Genomic DNA, 23,214 nt, shown 5'->3' with positions numbered 1-23,214 from the left:
TTAATTTCTTGTGTCCCTTAGTTTACTTGTCATTTGCTCATTGCTTTTATGCAAGCTTGTTTACATTTCTCGTATTCAACCTCAAACACCAAGAGAACTCCTAACCAATGATGTGCATCTTAGGGCAACTTATAGGGAGAACGACTTGGGACTAATACTCTCGGTTATTGATTTTGAATTGTGGACACACATTTTCTATATTTGATGCATTATAGTTTGTTGGTTTAGACTATACTCATAGCATAATTCATTAGAAAATTCTATACCGACAAAATATAGCTCATCAAAATGGCGCCGTTGCCGGGGAGTTGCTTATGCATGGGCATCATGTTGTGTTTTTCTATGCTTTTTCACACAAGAAATTAATGTTTAGAGCTTAATTATGGAATATTTTTGTGCTTAAGTCATATATTGCTTTGATCTCTTTGAATTGATTTGTTTTGTAGAAAATGGTAGAGAAAGAAGCAAAAAGCACAAAATAAGCTCAAAAGCAAAAAGGGAGCAAAGCTTTGAAGTTGTTGAAGTTGGCAACTCAAGTTAGCAACTCCAATACAAGATCTTGGCTCCATGAAGAAGAAGAGCAAGTTGGAAACTCAAGTTGGCAACTCCAACAGCAAGTTGCCAACTCAAGTTAGCAACTCCAATACAAGATCTTAGCTCCAAGGAGAAGAAGAGCAAGTTGGCAACTCAAGTTGCCAACTCCAATACAAGATCTTAGCTCTAGGGAGAAGAAGAGCAAGTTGGCAACACAAGTTGCCAACTCCAATAGCAAGTTGCCAACTCAAGTTAGCAACTCCAATACAAGATTTTTGGCTTCATGAAGAAGAAGAGCATGTTGCCAACTTGAGTTAGCAACTCCAATACAAGATCTTGGCTCCATGAAGAAGAAGCACGTTGGCAGCTCAAGTTGCTGACTCCAATGTTACTTCAGCCCAGGGGAGTCAACATACATGTTGCCAACTTGGGAAGCAAAGTTAGCAATGCCACTTTTTGGGTTCCTTGGCAGCCTGACCTTGTCTTCTTCAAACAAGAATAACTTGAGCTACAAAACTCCAAATGAGGTGATTCCAGTGGCATTGGAGAGTAGGAATCAAGAGCCTTCCAAGCATATATGGCACTACATGTTAGACACTAAATCTAATGGAGAAAACTTGCCCCAAAAGTGCATAGATGAACATGGTATCAACCTGTAGTAAGGCCAGCTGACCTCTTCACCTTCCATGGAGTATATCTTGAGTTGTAGAGCTTCAAATGATGCGCTGGTATTTGAAAATAGACATCCAGCGCTTTCCAACCATATATCATAATATGGGGTTGATATTCTTTTGAAGCTTCAAATGCTAGCTTCATTTGGAACGTTAGAGACGTGTTCACCAATAACGCCTGCGACCCTGGCAGGCTGACCTTGTTCTCTTAAATGGAACATAACTTGAGCTATAGATGTCCAATTGAGACGCTTTCAGTTGCATGGGAAAGCTGACATTCAGAACTTTCCAATGATGTATAATTGTTAATAGTGGGCATGAAATTGAAGTTGAAATAATGGGAAACTTTAAGCCCCAAAAAAAAGAAAAAAAACACAAAGGCGTTACCAACTTGGGGATTCAAGTTAGCAACGCCAGCCCCTGGGAGTGTCATTCTGGGTCAATTAATTTCAGTCCAAGTCCATCCAACCTCAAGCAAGCAAAGCCCATAAATCTCAACCAATCAAGGCCACAAGAATTATCTAGAGTAGTTAATTTTTATTTGATTGTAATTTGCTTTTAATTTCATTTCGGTTTGTAATTTAGGAAAGCCTATATAAAGGCCTTAGTTTCATTGAATTAGAAAGGGGGGACGGAGGAGACCAATTTGGAATTTTGTGAATTGGCACACTCCATTGGGAGTGGTTCTTCGGACCCCTCCCTTCATACATTCTTCTTCCCTTTCTTTTCTCTTCTTCCTTAGTAGTAGTAGTTTAGTTTAATTGGTAATTTTCATTTATGAATTATTGAATTTTCAATTTCTATTTTGAAATCTCACTCTTTATTTTCATGAACTTTAATTTCATGCAATTTTGTTCTCATTTGACAGCAATGACCACTTAATTCCCTTTGTATATGGGAAAGGAGCTCTGTTTCAATTTTAATTGAATTGATGTTTATTTCTTCTTCTCTTCTTCATTCTATTTTCATACTTGGATATCTTTTAGAATCCTTGCAAGATAGTTTTATTCTTTAAAGAACCTTTGATCTATTAGAATCCTCATGCGAATTCAAGAGAAGGATAATAGAATTCAGTTTGAGCTCTCTTGGCATAATGAAGTTGATTCTTGATTTAGAGTTGGTATTGTGACATGTAACCTCTCTAATGTTGGGGTCTTTGGATTTATGTAGTATGAGATTAGAAATGATGTTTGTTTATCTAAGAGAGAGTCTTTGTGCTTCATAGATTCAATTACTATTGAGTGGGGATTGGATCTACTTGAATTACATGTGAGCCTTGAGAAAGGGATCATGGAATTCAGTTTGAGACTCTTCTATCATAATCTTCTTGATCAATACATTTTCAGTTGGTATGTGAGATGTAACCACTGTAAATTAAGGTCTTGAGTGTTGTGTGGTATTTGGATTAGAAATTGAACTTCATCTCTTCTCATGACTAATTAGATCACGAGAGTGGCAATTGATTGTGTTGAGAGAAATTGAGTCACCAAGAGGTTGGGACCCAATTATTTACAATCTGCCATGGAACTATCTTACATGATTGAGAAGGAGTGATACCCATTGATTCAAGAAAAATTAATATCTCCAATCCCTTATGTCTGCTATCTTTACTTTCCGTCATTTACTTTCTAGCATTTTATTTTCTTGCATTTTACTTTCTTGTACGTTCTATTCCTTGCATTTTACTTTTCAGCACTTTATTTTCCTGCACTTTACTCTTATGTTCTTTACTTTCTTGTTCTTTATTGCTTTCTTTTAATTTCATGTCATTTACATTCCCATTTGCTCATCACTCCAATATGAACCGTCTAACTAGAATAATCAACTAACTATTGATTGCTTAATCCTTTAGTCCTCATGGGATCGACCTCACTCTAAGTGAGTTTTATTACTTGATACGACCCGGTATACTTGCCGGTAGTTTTACGTGAAAAGAAAATATAATTTTCACGTATCAGTTGCATACGTGTGCCATGTTGTTGGTTAGTGTAAATATGTTGATATGTGAATATTTGCATTTTGTCTTGATTGTTTGTTAGTTCAACCGTTAGTTAGGATTAATCTTTGTATAGCGCATTCACTTGTCATGAGCTTTATGCCTCTTTCATTGAATTAGGCATTCACTACTGGATCTGAGCTTAGCTACTTTTGATCCCGAAATTGAGAGAACTTTATTCCGTATTAGGCAAGCTCAGAGAAAGTTAGCCTTTCGAGGTGGTGAAAGGGTTCCTACCAATTCACCATCCCTATCCGAGGTTGAATCGGAATCGTCATCCGAAGAAGGAACGATATACTCTTCCATTGATACTACTAATACCTCTTCTATTGATCTAGGAAGCGAAACTATGGCCGCTAAAAGGAGAGTCACTCTTAAGGAAGCCGGTGCTCCAGACTTTGTTCTTCAATCGCTTCAAGTGCGTCATCCGGTGTTAAATGCTAATTTTGAGCTCAAGACCGCCTTGATTAATCTTCTACCCAAGTTTCATGGACTTTCCGCCCAAGATCCTATAAGACACCTCAGAGACTTTCAAGGTGTATGTTCAACAACTAGGCGGGAGGGTTCCGATGAGGTTGTTATTTGGTTGTTTGCCTTCCCATTCTCTCTAGAAGGAAGAGCCAAGGAGTGGTTTTACACTTTGCCCAATGAGATTGTTGGTGATTGGAATTTGCTTAGAAGGGAGTTCCTAGATAAATTCTTTCCTTCGCAGGTGACGGATAGATTGAGGAAAGAGATTTCATGTATTGTCCAAGGTGAAATAGGAACTCTATACGAGTATTGGGAATGGTTTTGGAGGCTTCTTGTCTCATGCCCTCATCATATGATTGACTAATAAACCACTATTTTACGGTTTATCTTGTGCTCAATTGAGTGGATTTTATCAACTCTTTACCCACTTATTCATACTATTTGCATGTTTTACATTTCCCCTCCTAATTATGTGCTTTGATTGAAAACATGCTTCTTTGGACTTATATTTGCTTATTATTAATCCTCTCTTATTACCATTAGATGCCTTGATATGTGTGTTAAGTGTTTTCAGAGATTACAAGGCAGTAATGACTCAGAGGATGGAAAGGAAGCATGCAAAAGTGGAAGGAATACAAGAAGTTGGAGAAACTGCTAAGCTGTCCAGCCTGACCTCTTCGCACTCAAACGGCTATAACTTTAGCTACAGAGGTCCAAACGACGCGGTTCTAGTTGCGTTGGAAAGCTAACGTCCGGGGCTTCGATTTGATATATAATGTGCCATAGTAGCCCTGACGCTAAGTGACGCGACCGCGTGCCCCATGCGGCTGCGTCGCAAGTGACGAAAATCAGCGAATTTGAATTCGCAAACAGCGAATTCTGGGCTGTTTCTGACCCAGTTCTCGACCCAGAAAACACAGATTAGAGGCTATAAAGTAGAGGGATTGCATCCATTCAGATTAGGCTCTCATAGTTTACTTCTCATGATTTAGATTAGTTTTGAGAGGGGTTCTCTCCTCTCTCTTTTAGGATTTAGGATTTCTCTTAGTTTTAGGAGTGACTCTCAATCCCAGGTTCTTTATTTTTATTTAATTTATGAACTCTTTCATGTTACATATAATTTTCTTAATTAATATTATTTAAGGTATTTCAGTTATTATTGCTCCCTTTTATTTACATGATTATTGCTTCCCATCTGAAGGCATTTTTATTTGAGCAGTTTCAATTTTCTTTCCTTTTGGCTTTGGTTGAGACATTGGTAACTCTTGAGTTATCAAACTCATTGTTGATTGAAAATTGGAATTAATTTGTCCACTTAACTTACCTTCATAGTTAGAGGTTAATAAGGTGGGGGAAGAATCCAATTCTCATCACAATTGATAAGGATAACTAGGATAGGACCTCCAGTTCTTAATACCTTGCCAAGAGTTTATTTTTATTGCTATTATTTTATTTCCTCTGTCATTTACTATTATTGCTTTTTATCTCATACATTAAAAACCCCCAATTTACAAGACTCATAACCAATAATAAGAACACCTCCCTGCAATTCCTTGAGAAGACGACCCGAGGTTTAAATACTAGGTTAACAATTTTTAAAGGGGTTTGTTACTTGTGACAACCAAAACGTTTGTACGAATGGATTTCTGCCGGTTTAGAGACTATATTTACAATGCGACTGTTTTTATGACATTCTTTACTGGCAAAAATCCTAACGTCATAATGGCGCCGTTGCCGGAGAATTGCAAACGTATGCCTTATTATTGGTTATTGTAAATATTTTTCAAAAAAAAAAATTTCAGATTTTTAATTTAAATTTTTTTTATCTTATCTTATCTTTTTCAAAAATCATATCTTTTTCAAAATATTTTCTTTTTATTAATTTTTGTTTTTATTTTCTCTTACTACTATGAACTCTCACCCCTTTGGCTATGAGTCTGGTTACAATAATGTTGCAGGAAGAAGAAATTACAATGAGAACAGGCATCAAGGTTGGAATGATCAAAGATGGGAGGAGCCACAAGGATTCGATCAACCCTCATGGCAACAACCACCTCCAATGGACTATTAACAACCGCCACCATATGCCTATGAACCCCCTCCTCAACATGACTTTAGACCACCATACTCACAAGCCCCTTTCCACCATTCACCCCCATATGACCCTAACCCTCAACCACCATACCAACCACCTTATGAGCCATATGAACCATATATAGAACCACCCCAATTCCAACCCAATTACTCACAAGAACTACCACTTCAATATTCACCATCTCCATATCCATCAATCCAAGAGCATTATGATCCTATTTATGAAAACTGAGTGCATCAAGAGGCAAAGGATCGTCTCAAGGAAACAGTTGATCGATGTCAGGCAACCCTTCATCAATTGGGGCAACTTCTAATGAGTCAATTAGCCTCCCAATGTTCAGACACTCAAGGAACTCCCATGGCTTCATGTGGACAATCTAATGAAGAACGTATTATGAAGGAGATACTAAAAACTCCAGTGAACAGTACGGAGCATGACTTTGTACTGGAACAAGTAGAGGAAGCCGGAATTATTGAAGAAGAAGAGTTGGTTGAAGACTTAGGAGACGCAGAACCTCCATGGGAAAGACAAGACATAGAGCCTCCTTCCAAGACGGTTGAAATTGATGCTGAAGAGGGTGTACAACCTCCAAAGCATATCATAGTTGAAGACTTGGAAGAGGTTGATCAAGAGATGGAGATTCAAGAAGAAGAAGCACAACCTCCCATGCCCTTGGAAAGCAATGAAAAGGAGATTGAATTGAAAGAGAGCTACCAAGAGGAAGAGGTTGAAATTGAAGAAGTTTGCAAAGAGGTGGTAATCATCAGAGAAGAGCACAAGGGAGTAGAGCTTGCAATTTCATTAAAGATACCTCCCCCTAAGTCGCCATCATCCTTCACAACATTCAAGTGGGTAAAATTCATATCCCATAGCTTTCTAATCCCACTTGAATATGGGCTACTGGAGACGAATGGTCAACTTAGAGCTCTTTGTGGCATTAAGAATAAAAGGAAGATGGTCAGTGGTAAGAATTGTCCTGCAAGGTTCATCATGGTTGGAAGCTTTAAGCTTAAACGTAAAGGTTGGTATAGAGCTCAACTGAATAGGTCTAGGAAGTTGTTTGGCCGCTTTAGTGAGAATTCAGATTGCTTGCTACCTGGATGGAATCATGATAATCAACACGAAGACGGGTGTAAAAGCAAGATTTGGGATCCTGGAATCTGTTCTGACATCCAACACCCCGGGAGCCTAAGAATCTTTTTGAAGCTGCTCAAGGGTTTTACATGCCTAGTTTGGGACCCCGGAGGTTACTGGAATCACAAACACTGGTGGAGATTCCTGGATGAGTTCAAGCATAAGCCACCATAATAGGAAGCTCATCAAATGTCCAACTTAAGGACTTTAACTAAAAGTGCTAGGTGGGAGACAACCCACCATGGTATGATCGTCTTTTTTCATTTTTATTTAGTTTTATTTGTTTTTGAATTTTATTTTATTTTGTTATATTGAACCTGGAGTTTTGCATCACATTCATATTAACACTGCATTCTGCATTTTTCAGATTAAAAAAAAAGAAAAAAGCGAGCACACGACGCGACCGCATCAGCGACGCGTCCGCGTCGCAAGGAGATGGGAGACAATATTAATATGAACAGAGAGTCACGCTGGAGCGTGGCTGGAGGCGTGCCAGTGGCACAAATCGACCCACGCGATCGCGTCGCTGACGCGTCCGCGTCACATGGGCATAATGGCCTCCCACGCGACCACGTGAGCCACGCGGCCGCGTGCCTTGATTTTCGACGTTAAAAAGGTGCATGGCCGAAAGTTGTGCTGGAATTGGGCTGGCCTCGTGCTAGAAGCCCAAGCCCTCCCACGCGACCGCGTACCCTACGCGTCCGCGTCGTTTTCCAAAAATGGCCATCCACGCGATCGCGTCACCCACACGATCGCGTCACCCCAATTTTGGCAAATAAATTAATTTGAACAGAGAGTTGTGCAGGCGCGAGGCTGCACTCGCGCCAGAAGCATCACATGGGTCACGCGACCGCGTGACCGACGCGACCGCGTCCTCTTACTTAAAGCGCAATCGCGCGAACGCGTCCTCCACGCGTCCGCGTCGCTTGTGCCGCACAGATTATCTTAATTTGCCAAATATCTTATCTTTTCTTCCCCAATCCTAATTTTTCCTCCCTCCTTTCTTCTTCCCTTCTTTCCCTTCTCATTCTTCTTATTTTTCTTTTTATTTTATTTTAATTCATTTGTATACTTTCATTCATTGCATTATTTTCATTGGTGTTAGAAATTTATTTGGGTAATTATTTACCATATTTTGCTTGTGGATTATTAAGGGAATTGTTTGACAATTATATTAATTTGTAAAGGGTTGCTTGCATGTTCAATTTAATACTTTCAAATAGATTATTTACCATGCATGCTAAGTGTTTGTGAAAACGCCCGTATGGCATTGTGCACTATTTTTAAAGATTTCTTTTAATCTTATACTATAAATGCTTGCTTTTCACAAAACCCTTTTTATATTTTATTAATTAAATATAATTGTCATTACAAACGTTATTGTTAGTTTCTTACGACTAACAATACATTACAGCTTTTGATGCTTGATCTATGCTACTCATGCCCTTGCCGGCATGCTAATAAACATCTTGCATCCAATATCCCCCATGCCTTGCTATATTTCCATTGATGAACTGATCACATGGAATCGCGACCATGCCTTCCATTCACTATTTTCCTTACTTGGCATGCTATTCACTTGTACCGCCCTCCTCTTTGCTCTACACCTTTGACTTCATATCCCTTTCTCTTCTCCCTTTTTCAGGCTGGCCACCAGAACGGGTAAGGAGAAAGCTTCTACAACGAGCAACAGCTAAGGAATCACAACACCCGCCCACCTGTACTTCTCAGCATACACCGAGAACGGTGCAATCTTTAAGTGTGGGGAGGTCAATACCGATCTCCACGGGTTAGTTAGCCCCTTCTCAACACCAATTTTTATTTTTCATTGTTGCATTTGCATGCTTGTTTCTTTTTGTGCATATTTTACCACTTGGTTAAAGTAATATTTTCTTTTTCAAGAAACCTTTTAGAAAATTTCACTAATTTGAATAAAATTTAATGTTACACTTGTTTGAAGAGATATTATACTGGAACATGGTTTAGAACTCGAACACACAAAACCTGTGAGATTTTTGAGCCTATTTGAATTGGTTGCATTTTATCAACAAAAAAAAATTGTTTTAGTGTGTATTTTTCTCTCTAAAATTGTGATCTTTGTCTTGCTTAATTCTATATTTCCATAATTTGATGTATGCATGCACTTATATGACTGAGGCCTTTATTTCACTGATCTTACATACCCATATGGCCTTACCTTTCATTATCCCTTGCAAACCAATGTTGAGCCTATTATACCCCTTTGATCTTTATTTTAGCACATCATTAACTCTAAGCGGAAAACAATAATGTCCTTGATTTGAATCCTTGGTTAGCTTAGACTAGTGAGAGTGCTCACGAATTAAGTGTGGTGAAAAGTGGGTTTGACAATGTTTGGTTTGAGAATTGAGTATGTTATGTATCTTTATGAAAATGTGAAAGAAATGTTTAGGACATGTTCATGCATTCAATAAATTAATCAGATGCATTGAGAAAAAAAAACAAAAAAAAATAAAAATAAAAAAAATAAAAAAAAGAGCAAAATAAGTGAAAGGGGACAAAATGCCCCAAAGTAAATGGTGAAAGCAATGCATATGTACTGTATTTGAAATTGGAATGCATGAATATGTAGAAAACATGGTTAATGGATAGTTAGATGTGGTATTATGATTACATGGATTGTCTAAAGTTAGGTGGAAAGTTTAAGTTAATTAAGGATTCATATTTTAGTCCACTTGACCAAATACAATCCTACCTTGACCCTAACCCCATTACAACCCTTAAAAGACCTCTTGATTTGTGTATTTGTGCATTAAATTTATGTTGATTGTTAGATGAAGAGCAAGCCTTAGAAAGCAAGGTTAGTAGAGAATTGAGAGAATCGAACCTAAAACACTTGAGTGATTAAGAGTGATATACACTACTAGTGAGGGTTCGATGCTTGATTCTTTGTTCCCAGCTTTCATGAGCTATTTTCTTCTACAAGTCTATTTGTACTTCATTTTTTATGATTTGAATTAGTGAAATCCAGTTAATATTTATTCTTGGAGATTTATTTACTTTTAACTAAGTAGGTAGAAACATTTCGCATGTAGTTGCATTCATAGGTTGCATTTCATGCATTCTACCATTCGTCTTCATTCCTTTATAGTTTCTCTTGAGCTTAGCATGAGGACATGCTTTTGTTTAAGTGTGGGGAGGTTGATAAACCACTATTTTATGGTTTGTCTTGTGCTAAATTGAGTGGATTTTATCAACTCTTTACCCACTTATTCATACTATTTGCATGTTTTACATTTCCCTTCCTAATTATGTGCTTTGATTGAAAACATGCTTCTTTGGACTTATATTTGCTTATTATTAATCCTCCCTTATTACCATTAGATGCCTTGATATGTGTGTTAAGTGTTTTCAGAGATTACAAGGCAGGAATGACTTAGAGGATGGAAAGGAAGCATGCAAAAGTGGAAGGAATACAAGAAGTTGGAGAAACTGCTAAGCTGTCCTGCCTGACCTCTTCGCACTCAAACGACTATAACTTTAGCTACAGAGGTCCAAACGATGCGGTTTTGGTTGCGTTGGAAAGCTAACGTCCGGGGCTTCAATTTGATATATAATATACCGTAGTGGCCCTGACGCTAGATGACGCGACCGCGTGCCCCATGCGGCCGCGTCGCAAGTGACGAAAATCAGCGAATTTGAATTCGCAAACAGCGAATTCTGGGCTGTTTCTGACCCAGTTCTCAGCCCAGAAAACACAGATTAGAGGCTATAAAGTAGAGGGATTGCATCCATTCAGATTAGGCTCTCATAGTTCACTTCTCATGATTTAGATTAGTTTTGAGAGGGGTTCTCTCCTCTCTCTTTTAGGATTTAGAATTTCTCTTAGTTTTAGGAGTGACTCCCAATCCCAGGTTCTTTATTTTTATTTAATTTATAAACTATTTCATGTTACATATAATTTTTTTAATTAATATTATTTGAGGTATTTCAGTTATTATTGCTCCCTTTTATTTACATGATTATTGCTTCCCATCTGAAGGCATTTTTATTTGAGCAGTTTCAATTTTCTTTCCTTTTGGCTTTGGTTGAGACATTGGTAACTCTTGAGTTATCAAACTCATTGTTGATTGAAAATTGGAATTAATTTGTCCATTTAACTTACCTTCATAGTTAGAGGTTAATAAGGTGGGGGAAGAATCCAATTCTCATCACAATTGATAAGGATAACTAGGATAGGACCTCCAGTTCTTAATACCTTGCCAAGAGTTTATTTTTATTGCTATTATTTTATTTCCTCTGCCATTTACTATTATTGCTTTTTATCTCATACATTAAAAACCCCCAATTTACAAGACTCATAACCAATAATAAGAACACCTCCCTACAATTCCTTGAGAAGACGACCCGAGGTTTAAATACTAGGTTAACAATTTTTAAAAGGGTTTGTTACTTGTGACAACCAAAACGTTTGTACGAAGGGATTTCTGTCGGTTTAGAGACTATATCTACAACGCGACTGTTTTTATGACATTCTTTACTGGCAAAAATCCTAACGTCATTGACACTCTAGTGTTGATTAGCTATTTTTGCCATTGAATGAAACCTCAAGACAAGATCCTCTTGGACGCCTCAAGCAATGGTTCCTTGACAAAGTATAGAACTTCGGAGGAAGCATGGCAATTGATCACCGATTTGGCCGAGTCCACCCAACGCGCTAGACAAAGAAACAACCATCCAAGAGCTATAAATGAAGTTTCTACTAGTGGTGAGACTGCTGCCCTTACCCAAACCTTGGGAGAAATGACAAACATTCTCAAGCAACTCCAACTTAATCAACAACAACCTCCACCTCCTCAACAACAATAAAGTCAACAATTGGTCCCCCAAAGAGTGTGCAGAATTTGCTCTTGCTGCACCCATTACATTGATGAATGCCCAAACCTCCAAGATGACAATACCTTGGTGGCCACTAATGCCTACTACAATCGCCCAAACCAAGGTTATCACCAACAAAGAGGCAACTATAATTATGGGGGTAATTTCAACCAAGGTTGGCAAGACAACTCCAACCAAGGATGGGGGGATAACTATAATCAAGGAGGAAAGGACAACTATAATCAAGGACGAAGAGACAATGGTGGGAACCAAGGATTGAGGGACAACTATAATCAAGGAAGAAGGGACAATGGTGGGAACCAGAGATGGAACAATGACGACAGCCGAATTGCATAGGTTTGGATTTTCACACTAAAAATAGGATTGACGTTACAAGCATAGTCCAAACCCAACAATCAATCATCAATCAAATTGGAAATTCAAAAGATATGTCACAATTCAAAACTAATTCAAAACCGAGAGTATTTGACTCCCGGGTCGTCTCCCAAGGAACACTTGACAACAATGAGTGTGCAATTCCGGTTGTAGTGATCAAGGGGTTTTTAAATAAGAGATGAATGTATAAAGCAATAAAAGAGCATGCAAAATGGTAATGTTGAACTAATAAAGAAATTAAAGAACCGACTATGTAATATAAACAAGTAAAGTATAAAAGAGATTAACATAGAAGTGTAAGAAAAATTGAAAGCATAAAAAGAATCTTGGCTTGGAGTGAGCTAAGGGTCCTTTCCTTGTTGGAACCATAACTATGACAATTATGATGGATTAGTCTCACTTGATCAACCCTCACATCAGAAAGTAAGTTAAATGAGCATAAATGTTCTTAACCCACAAATCCTAAATTGCTTGCTAATTGCCTTAGCAACAAATTAGCGTTATTAGGAACAAGAACAATTAACAATCCAAGAATTGACACTAAATGTTGGACATTCCAACCCTAGGAACCCAATTGCTCACTTTACCCAAGCCAAGAGCAAAAAATTTAGCCTAAAACCATGTTTGACATTTTCTCAAACACTTGGTGGGCAAAAACCTTAAACATGGGAAAAATGAGAAAAGACTTGAAACTAACAGCAACAATTGATCTCAATCAACAAGAATAACACAAGGAAGCAGGAAACAAACATCAAACATCAAATTTATCAACAAGAAATTGAAATTGCAAATGAGAAGTGAAATTGAACTATAACTTGAATTAGAAGAAAGAGTAAGAACAATGTAACTATAAAGAGGAATAACAAGAGAATACTTATAATGGAAGCAAGCAAAATCGAAGATCAAAAATGGAAATGACACTTGAATGTAAAACCCTAATATAAACCCTAATAGAGAAGATGAAAAACTTAGAGAAAACTAAACTAAAAGCTTCCTATAACTACTCCTAAAACCTATACTAATGATATGCTATGTTATGGTCTTCATTCCCCTTCCAACATGAGATAAAAGACTTCAGAAATGGGCCTCCAAAGCCTTAAAATTCTGAGTCACGTGCCATTTTAATGAAGTCATGCACGGATACCTATGTGGACGCACAGGCGTGTGCGTCCGCATACGTTGCTAAAATCCCTTCCACGCGCTCTGATTGGGCGTCTGTGTGTACGCATAAGTGGCTGTGTGATACTGGTGCATAGAATTGTGATTTACACGTTTCACAACTCCGGTGTCACTAACCAGCAAGTGCACCGGGTCGTCCAAGTAATACCTTCCGTGAGTAAGGGTCGATCCTACGGAGATTGTCGGCTTGAAGCAAGCTATAGTTATCTTGTAACTCTTAGTCAGGATATCAATAATAATTCTTAGTTTTATTTGTAAAAGTAAAAGAACATGAAATAAATAATACTTATTATGCAATAATGGAGAACAGGTTGAGGTTTCAGAGATGCTCTACCCTCTGAGTTTCTGCTTTCCTATTGTCTTCTTCTTTAAACACACATGGCTCCTTCCATGGCAAGCTTTATGTTGGTAGACCACCGTTGTCAATGGCTTCCATCCGTCCTCTCAGTGAAAACATGTCCGCTATGGTTTCCCGCATGGCTAATCATCTGTCGGTTCTCACTTGTGTTGGAATAAGATCCATTGATCTTTTTGCACACTATCACTGCACCCAGCAGTCGCGAGTCTGAAGCTCGTCACAGTCATCCCTTCCTAGATCCTACTCGGAATACCACAGACAAGGTTTAGACTTTCCGAATATCAGGAAGGCCGCCAATTGATTCTAGCCTATACCACGAAGGTTCTGATCTCACGGAATTGAGTGCTCTGTTGTCAGGAGAGACAATCAAATTCGTGAATCAAGAGCCCAAGAGATACACACTCAAGCTATTGCAGGTAGAACGGAAGTGGTTGTCAGGTGGGGCGCGAAATTGTGAACAATACTTTTTCACAACTCTCATAATCCCCGGTCATGAACTCCAAAAACTTGGTAGCTCAATTCCATGGCATTACACAACTTCGCACAACTAACCAGCAAGTGCACTGGGTCGTCCAAGTAATAAACCTTACGCGAGAAAGGGTCGATCCCACGGAGATTGTTAGTATGAAGCAAGCTATGGTCATCTTGTAAATCTTAGTCAGGCAGACTCAAATGGATATGGTGATGAACGAAAATAACATAAAAGATAAAGATAGAGATACTTATGTAATTCATTGGTAGGAACTTCAGATAAGCGCATGAAGATGCCTTCCCTTCCGTCTCTCTGCTTTCCTACTGTCTTCATCCAATCCTTCTTATTCCTTTCCATGGCAAGCTTGTGTAGGGTTTCACCGTTGTCAATGGCTACCTCCCATCCTCTCAGTGAAAACGATTGCATATGCTCTGTCACAGCACACGGAATTCAGCTGTCGGTTCTCGGTCAGGCCGGAATAGAATCCATCGATTCTTTTGCGTCTGTCACTAACGCCCCGCCTGCTAGGAGTTTGAAGCACGTCACAGTCATTCAATCATTGAATCCTACTCAGAATACCACAGACAAGGTTAGACCTTCCGGATTCTCTTGAATGCTGCCATCTGTTCTCGCCTATACCACGAAGACTCTGATCTCACGGAATGGTTGGCTCGTTTGTCAGGCGAGCACTCGGTTGTCAGGCGATCAACCATGCATCGTGCAATCAGGAATCCAAGAGATATTCACTAGAGCCTTGGTTGCTTGTAGAACAAAAGTGGTTGTCAGTCACCTTGTTCATAAGTGAGAATGATGATGAGTGTCACGGATCATCACATTCATCAAGTTAAAGAACAAGTGATATCTTAGAACAAGAACAAGCGGAATTGAATGGAAGAACAATAGTAATTGCATTAATACTCGAGGTACAGCAGAACTCCACACCTTAATCTATGGTGTGTATAAACTCCACCGTTGAAAATACATAAGCATAAGGTCTAGGCATGGCCGAATGGCCAGCCTTCCAATGATCTAAGATAGCATAAAACACGAAGATAGCTACCCAGATATCTCAATACAATAGTAAAAGGTCCTACTTATAGAAAACTAGTAGCCTAGGGTGTACAGAGATGAGTAAATGACATAAAAATCCACTTCCGGGCCCACTTGGTGTGTGCTTGGGCTGAGCAATGAAGCATTTTTGTGTAGAGACTCTTCTTGGAGTTAAACGCCAGCTTTTATGCCAGTTTGGGCGTTTAACTCCCATTTGGGTGCCAGTTCCAGCGTTTAACGTTGGGATTCCTGAGGGTGACTTTGAACGCCGGTTTGGGCCATCAAATCTTGGGCAAAGTATAAACTATCATATATTGCTGGAAAGCCCAGGATGTCGACTTTCCAACGCCATTGAGAGCGCGCCAATTGGGCTTCTATAGCTCCAGAAAATCCACTTCGAGTGCAGGGAGGTCAGAATCCAACAGCATCTGCAGTTCTTTTTAGTCTCTGAATAAGATTTTTGCTCAGGTCCCTCAATTTCAGCCAGAAAATACCTGAAATCACAGAAAAACACACAAACTCATAGTAAAGTCCAGAAAAGTGATTTTTAACTAAAAACTAATAAAAATATACTAAAAACTAACTAGATCATACTAAAAACACACTAAAAACAATGCCAAAAAGTGTATAAATTATCCGCTCATCACAACACCAAACTTAAATTGTTGCTTGTCCTCAAGCAACTAAAAATCAAATAAGATAAAAAGAAGAGAATATGCAATGAATTCCAAAAACATCTATGAAGATCAGTATTAATTAGATTAGCGGGGCTTTTAGCTTTTTGCCTCTGAACAGTTTTGGCATCTCACTCTATCCTTTGCAGCTCAGAATGATTGGCTTCTTTAGGAACTCAGAATCCAGATAGTGTTATTGATTCTCCTAGTTAAGTATGATGATTCTTGAACACAGCTACTTATTGAGTCTTGGCCGTGGCCCAAAGCACTCTGTCTTCCAGTATTACCACCGGATACATACATGCCACAGACACATAATTGGGTGAACCTTTTCAGATTGTGACTCAGCTTTGCTAGAGTCCCCAATTAGAGGTGTCCAGGGTTCTTAAGCATACTCTTTTTGCCTTGGATCACAACTTTATTCTTTCTTTTCTCTTTCTCTTTTTTTTTTCGGTTTTTTTTTTCACTGCTTTTTCTTGCTTCAAGAATCATTTTTATGATTTTTCAGATCCTCAGTAACATGTCTCCTTTTTCATCATTCTTTCAAGAGCCAACATTCATGAACCACAAATTCAAAAGACATATGCACTGTTTAAGCATACATTCAGAAGACAAAAGTAATGCCACCACATCAAAATAATTAAACTGCTATAAAATTCAAAATTCATGCACTTCTTTTTATTTTTCAATTAAGAACATTTTTCATTTAAGAAAGGTGATGGATTCATAGGAAATTTATAACATTAAGGCATAGACACTAAGACACTAATGATCACAAGACACAAACATGGACAAACATAAGCATTAATTTTCGAAAAACAGGAAATAAAGAACAAGGAGATTAAAGAACGGGTCCACCTTAGTGATGGCGGCTCTTTCTTCTTGAAGATCCTATGGAGTGCTTGAGCTCCTCAATATCTCTTCCTTGTCTTTGTTGCTCCTCTCTCATGATTCTTTGATCTTCTCTAATTTCATGGAGGATGATGGAGTGTTCTTGATGCTCCACCCTTAGTTGTCCCATGTTGGAACTCAGTTCTCCTAGGGAGGTGTTCAGTTGCTCCCAATAGTTTTGTGGAGGAAAGTGCATCTCTTGAGGCATCTCAGGGATCTCATGATGAGTGGGGTCTCTTGTGTGCTCCATCCTCTTCTTAGTAATGGGCTTGTCCTCATCAATAGGGGTGTCTCCCTCTATGTCAACTCCAATTGAATGACAAAGGTGACAAATGAGATGAGGGAAGGCTAACCTTGCCAAGGTAGAGGACTTGTCCGCCACCTTATAGAGTTCTTGGGCTATAACCTCATGAACCTCTATTTCTTCTCCAATCATGATGCTATGGATCATGATAGCCCGGTCTATGGTAACTTCGGACCGGTTGCTAGTGGGAATGATTGAGCGTTGTATAAACTCTAACCATCCTCTAGCCACGGGCTTGAGGTCATGCCATCTCAATTGAACCGGCTTTCCTCTTGAATCTCTCTTCCATTGGGCGCCCTCTTCACATATGACTGTGAGGACTTGGTCCAACCTTTGATCAAAGTTGACCCTTCTAGTGTAAGAATGTTCATCTCCTTGCATCATAGGCAAGTTGAACGCCAACCTCACATTCTCCGGACTAAAATCCAAGTATTTCCCCCGAACCATAGATAATTCTTTGGATTTGGGTTCACACTTTGGTCATGGTTCTTGGTGATCCATGCATTGGCATAGAACTCTTGAACCATCAAGATTCCGACTTGTTGAATGGGGTTGGTGAGGACTTCCCAACCTCTTCTTCGGATCTCATGTCGGATCTCCGGATATTCACCCTTTTTGAGTGAAAAGGGGACCTCGGGGATCACCTTCTTCAAGGCCACAACTTCATAGAAGTGGTCTTGATGCACCCTTGAGATGAATCTCTCCATCTCCCATGACTCGGAGGTGGAAGCTTTTGCCTTCCCTTTCCTCTTTCTAGAGGTTTCTCCGGCCTTGGATGCCATAAATGGTTATGGAAAAATGAAAAAGCAACGCTTTTACCACACCAAACTTAAAATGTTTGCTCGTCCTCGAGCAAAAGAAGAAAGAAGAGAGTAGAAGAAGAAGAAATGAGGAGAAAGGGAAATGGCTTTGTATTCGGCCAAAGGGGAGAGAGATGGTGTTTAAGGTGTGTGAAAATGAAGGAGTGAAGGAGGGTTTATATAGGAGAGAGGGAGAGTGATGTTCGGCCATTTGAGGGTGGGTTTGGGTGGGAAAGTGGTTTGAATTTGAATGGTGGGGTAGGTGGGGTTTTATGAAGGATGGATGTGAGTGGTGAAGAGAAAGAGGGGATTTGATAGGTGAGGGGTTTTTTGGGGAAGAGGTGTTGAGGTGATTAGTGAAGAAGAGAGAGAGTGGTAGGGTAGGTGGGGATCCTGTGGGGTCCACAGATCCTAAGGTGTCAAGGAAAAGTCATCCCTGCACCAAATGGCATGCAAAATCACGTTTTGTGCCATTTCTGGTGTTAAACGCCGGGCTGGTGCCCATTTCTGGCGTTTAACGCCAGCTTCTTGCCCCTTTCTGTCGTTTAACGCCAGTCTGGTGCCCCTTTCTGGCGTTAAACGCCCAGAATGGTGCCAGACTGGGCGTTAAACGCCCAACAGCTAACCTCACTGGCGTTTAAACGCCAGTAGGTGCGTCCTCCAGGGTGTGCTATTTTTCTTCCTGTTTTTCATTCTGTTTTTGCTTTTTTCATTAATTTTGTGACTTCTTATGATCATCAACCTACAAAAGACATAAAATAACAAAAGAAAATAGTTAATTATAAAACATTGGGTTGCCTCCCAACAAGCGCTTCTTTAATGTCATTAGCTTGACAGAGGACTCTCATAGAGCCTCACAGATACTTAGAGCCATGTTGGGACCTCCCAACACCAAACTTAGAGTTTGAATGTGGGGGTTCAACACCAAACTTAGAGTTTGGTTGTGGCCTCCCAACACCAAACTTAGAGTTTGACTGTGGGGGCTCTGTTTGGCTCTGCTTTGAAAAAAGCTCTTCATGCTTCTTCTCCATGGTGATAGAGGGATATCCTTGGGCCTTAAACACCAAGGATTCTTCATTCACTTGAATGATCAACTCTCCTCTATCAACATCAATCACAGCCTTTGCTGTGGCTAGGAAGGGTCTACCAAGGATGATGGATTCATCCATGCACTTCCCAGTCTCTAGGACTGTGAAATCAGTAGGGATGTAATGGTCTTCATCTTTAACCAGAACATCCTCTACAAGTCCATAGGCTTGTTTTCTTGAGTTGTCTGCCATCTCTAGTGAGATTTTTGCAGCTTGCACCTCAAAGATCCCTAGCTTCTCCATTACAGAGAGGGGCATGAGGTTTACACTTGACCCTAAGTCACACAAGGCCTTCTTGAAGGTCATGGTGCCTATAGTACAAGGTATTGAAAACTTCCCAGGATCCTGCCTCTTTTGAGGCAGTTTCTGCCTAGACAAGTCATCCAGTTCTTTGGTGAGCAAAGGAGGTTCATTCTCCCAAGTCTCATTTCCAAATAACTTGTCATTTAGCTTCATGATTGCTCCGAGGTATTTAGCAACTTGCTCTTCAGTGACATACTCATCCTCTTCAGAGGAAGAATACTCATCAGAGCTCATGAATGGCAGAAGTAATTCCAATGGAACCTCTATGGTCTCAATTTGAGCCTCGGATTCCCATGGTTCCTCATTGGGGAACTCATTGGAGGCCAGTGGACGTCCAGTGAGGCCTTCCTCAGTGGTGTTCACTGCCTCTTCTTCCTCCCAGAATTCGGCCATGTTAATGGCTTTGCACTCTCCTTTTGGATTTTCTTCAGTATTGCTTGGGAGAGTACTAGGAGGGAGTTCAGTGATTTTCTTGCTCAGCTGACCCACTTGTCCTTCCAAGTTTCTGATGGAGGACCTTGTTTCAGTCATGAAACTTTGAGTGGTTTTGATTAGATCAGAGACCATTGTTGCTAAGTCAGAGGGGTTCTGCTTAGAATTCTCTGTCTGTTGCTGAGAAGATGATGGAAAAGGTTTGCCATTGCTAAACCTATTTCTTCCACCATTATTGTTGTTAAAACCTTGTTGAGGTCTTTCTTGATTCTTCCATGAGAAATTTGGGTGATTTCTCCATGAAGAATTATAGGTGTTTCCATAGGGTTCTCCTAGGTAATTCACCTCTTCCATTGAAGGGTTCTCAGGATCATATGCTTCTTCTTCAGATGAAGCATCTTTAGTACTGCTTGGTGCATTTTGCATTCCAGACAGACTCTGAGAAATCAAATTGACTTGTTGAGTCAATATTTTGTTCTGAGCCAGAATGGCATTCAGAGCATCAATCTCAAGAACTCCTTTCTTCTGATTAGTCCCATTGTTCACAGGATTCCTTTCAGAGGTGTACATGAATTGGTTATTTGCAACCATTTCAATCAGTTCTTGAGCTTCTGTAGGCGTCTTCTTCAGATGAAGAGATCCTCCAGCAGAGCTATCCAAAGACATCTTGGATAGTTCAGAGAGACCATCATAGAAAATACCTATGATGCTCCATTCAGAAAGCATGTCAGAAGGACATTTTCTGATCAATTGTTTGTATCTTTCCCAAGCTTCATAGAGGGATTCTCCATCCTTCTGTCTGAAGGTTTGGACTTCCACTCTAAGCTTACTCAATTTTTGAGGTGGAAAGAACTTTGCTAAGAAGGCATTGACTAGCTTTTCCCAAGAGTCCAGGCTTTCCTTAGGTTGAGAATCCAACCATGTTCTAGCTATGTCTCTTACAGCAAAAGGGAATAGCATAAGTCTGTAGACCTCAGGGTCAACCCCATTAGTCTTGACAGTGTCACAGATTTGCAAGAACTCAGCTAAAAACTGATGAGGATCTTCCAATGGAAGTCCATGGAACTTGCAATTCTGTTGCATTAGAGAAACTAATTGAGGCTTAAGCTCAAAGTTGTTTGCTCCAATGGCAGGGATAGAGATGCTTCTCCCATAGAAGTCGGGAGTAGGTGCAGTAAAGTCACCCAGCACCTTCCTTGCATTATTGGCATTGTTGTTGTTTTCGGCTGCCATGTATTCTTCTTCTTTGAAGAATTCGGTCAGGTCTTTTAAAGAGAGTTGTGCTTTAGCTTCTCTTAGCTTTCTCTTCAAGGTCCTTTCAGGTTCAGGATCAGGCTCAACAAGAATGCTTTTGTCTTTGCTCCTGCTCATAAGAAAGAGAAGGGAACAAGAAAATGTGGAATCCTCTATGTCACAGTATAGAGATTCCTTGAAGTGTCAGAGGAAAAGAAGAGTAGAAGACAGAAGTGGAAAATTCGAACTTATCAAAGGAGATGGAGTTCGAATTTTGCATTAAGGAATAATGTTAGTCCATAAATAGAAGGATGTGAGGAGAAGGGAAGTAATTTTCGAAAATTAAGTAGAAGATTTTGAAAACATTTTTGAAAACATTACTTAATTTTCGAAAATGAAAGTGGGAGAGAAGTAAAGTGATTTTTGAAAAAGATTTTGAAATTAGAAATCAAAAAGATTTGATTGAAAACTATTTTGAAAAAGATGTGATTAAGAAAATATGATTGGTTTTAAAAAAATGTGATTGAGAAAATATGATTTGAAAACAATTTTAAAAAGATTTGATTTTAGAAATTAATAACTTGGCTATCAAGAAAAGATATGATTCAAACATTAAACCTTTCTCAACAGAAAAGGCAACATACTTGAGATGTTGAATCAAATCATTAATTGATAGCAAGTATCTTTAAAAAAAGAAAGAAATTAATTTTGAAAACATTTGATTGAAAAGATATGATTTGAAAAGGATTTGATTTTGAAAAACTTTGAAAACTTGAAAAAAAAATTGATTTGAAAACAAAATCTTCCCCCTTGTGCCATCCTGGCGTTAAACGCCCAGAATGGTGCACATTCTGGCGTTTAACGCCCAAAACTATACCCTTTTGGGCGTTAAACGCCCAACCAGGTACCCTGGCTGGCGTTTAAACGCCAGTCTGTCCTTCTTCACTGGGCGTTTTGAACGCCCAGCTTTTTCTGTGCAATTCCTCTGCTGTATGTTCTGAATCTTCAATTCTCTGTATTATTGACTTGAAAAGACACAAATTAAAAATATTTTTGGATTTTTAATAATAAAGAATAATCAAAATGCAACTAAAATCAAATAACAATGCATGCAAGACACCAAACTTAGCAGTTTGTATACTACTGACACTAATGAGAATGCATATGAGACACACAAAACACTTCAAGTCAATAAAATTCAAAGATCAGAGCACGGAAATCATCAAGAACATCTTGAAGATCACTAAGACACATGAATGAATGCATGCAATTGACTCTAAACTTAAGATGAGACACTAGACTCAAACAAGAAATTTTTGGGTTTTATGATTTTTTTGATTTTTTTGTGTTTTTCGAAAATTAAGTGGAAAAAGGTATCAAAATTCTTAATGAGAATTCCAGGAATCAGTGCAATGCTAGTCTAAGACTCCGGTCCAGGAATTAGACATGGCTTCACAGCCAGCCAAGCTTTCAAAGAAAGCTTCGGTCCAAAACACTAGACATGGCCAAAGGCCAGCCAAGCCTTAGCAGATCACTGCTCCAAAAGCAAGATTGATAAAAATCAACAAGCTCTTGTGATGATAAGTTGAAACCTCGGTCCAATGAGATTAGACATGGCTTCTCAGCCAGCCAGACTTCAACAAATCATCATGAAACTCTAGAATTCATCTTCAAGAATTTCGAAAAAAAAAATACCTAATCTAAGCAACAAGATGAACCGTCAGTTGTCCAAACTGAACAATCCCCGGCAACGGCGCCAAAAACTTGGTGCTGTTGCCGGATTTTGGCACTGATGTTACCGGACAAAGAGCTTGCTCAAAACTTGAACAATCCCCGGCAACGGCGCCAAAAACTTGGTGCGCGAAATTGTGAACAATACTTTTTCACAACTCTCATAATCCCCGATCATGAACTCCAAAAACTTGGTAGCTCAATTCCATGGCATTACACAACTTCGCACAACTAACCAGTAAGTGCACTGGGTCGTCCAAGTAATAAACCTTACGCGAGTAAGGGTCGATCCCACGGAGATTGTTAGTTTGAAGCAAGCTATGGTCATCTTGTAAATCTTAGTCAGGCAGACTCAAATGGATATGGTGATGAACGAAAATAACATAAAAGATAAAGATAGAGATACTTATGTAATTCATTGGTAGGAACTTCAGATAAGCGCATGAAGATGCCTTCCCTTCCGTCTCTCTGCTTTCCTACTGTCTTCATCCAATCCTTCTTATTCCTTTCCATGGCAAGCTTGTGTAGGGTTTCACCGTTGTCAA

General features: G+C 39.3%; 1 non-coding gene across 1 annotated transcript; it reads left to right on the top strand.

The window, feature by feature from the left end:
• Window positions 1-20,425: 20,425 nt before the first annotated feature.
• On the top strand, window positions 20,426-20,533 carry LOC130964840 (small nucleolar RNA R71). The gene has a single exon (XR_009080909.1). It is a non-coding gene; the product is annotated as a small nucleolar RNA R71 (small nucleolar RNA).
• Window positions 20,534-23,214: the final 2,681 nt, after the last annotated feature.

The sequence above is a fragment of the Arachis stenosperma genome, chromosome 2 (genome assembly GCF_014773155.1).
Source record: "Arachis stenosperma cultivar V10309 chromosome 2, arast.V10309.gnm1.PFL2, whole genome shotgun sequence".
Classification (NCBI taxonomy): Eukaryota; Viridiplantae; Streptophyta; class Magnoliopsida; order Fabales; family Fabaceae; genus Arachis; species Arachis stenosperma.
The sequence above is the reverse complement of the archived record's forward strand: the minus strand, read 5'-3'. Positions and strand labels throughout refer to the sequence as shown.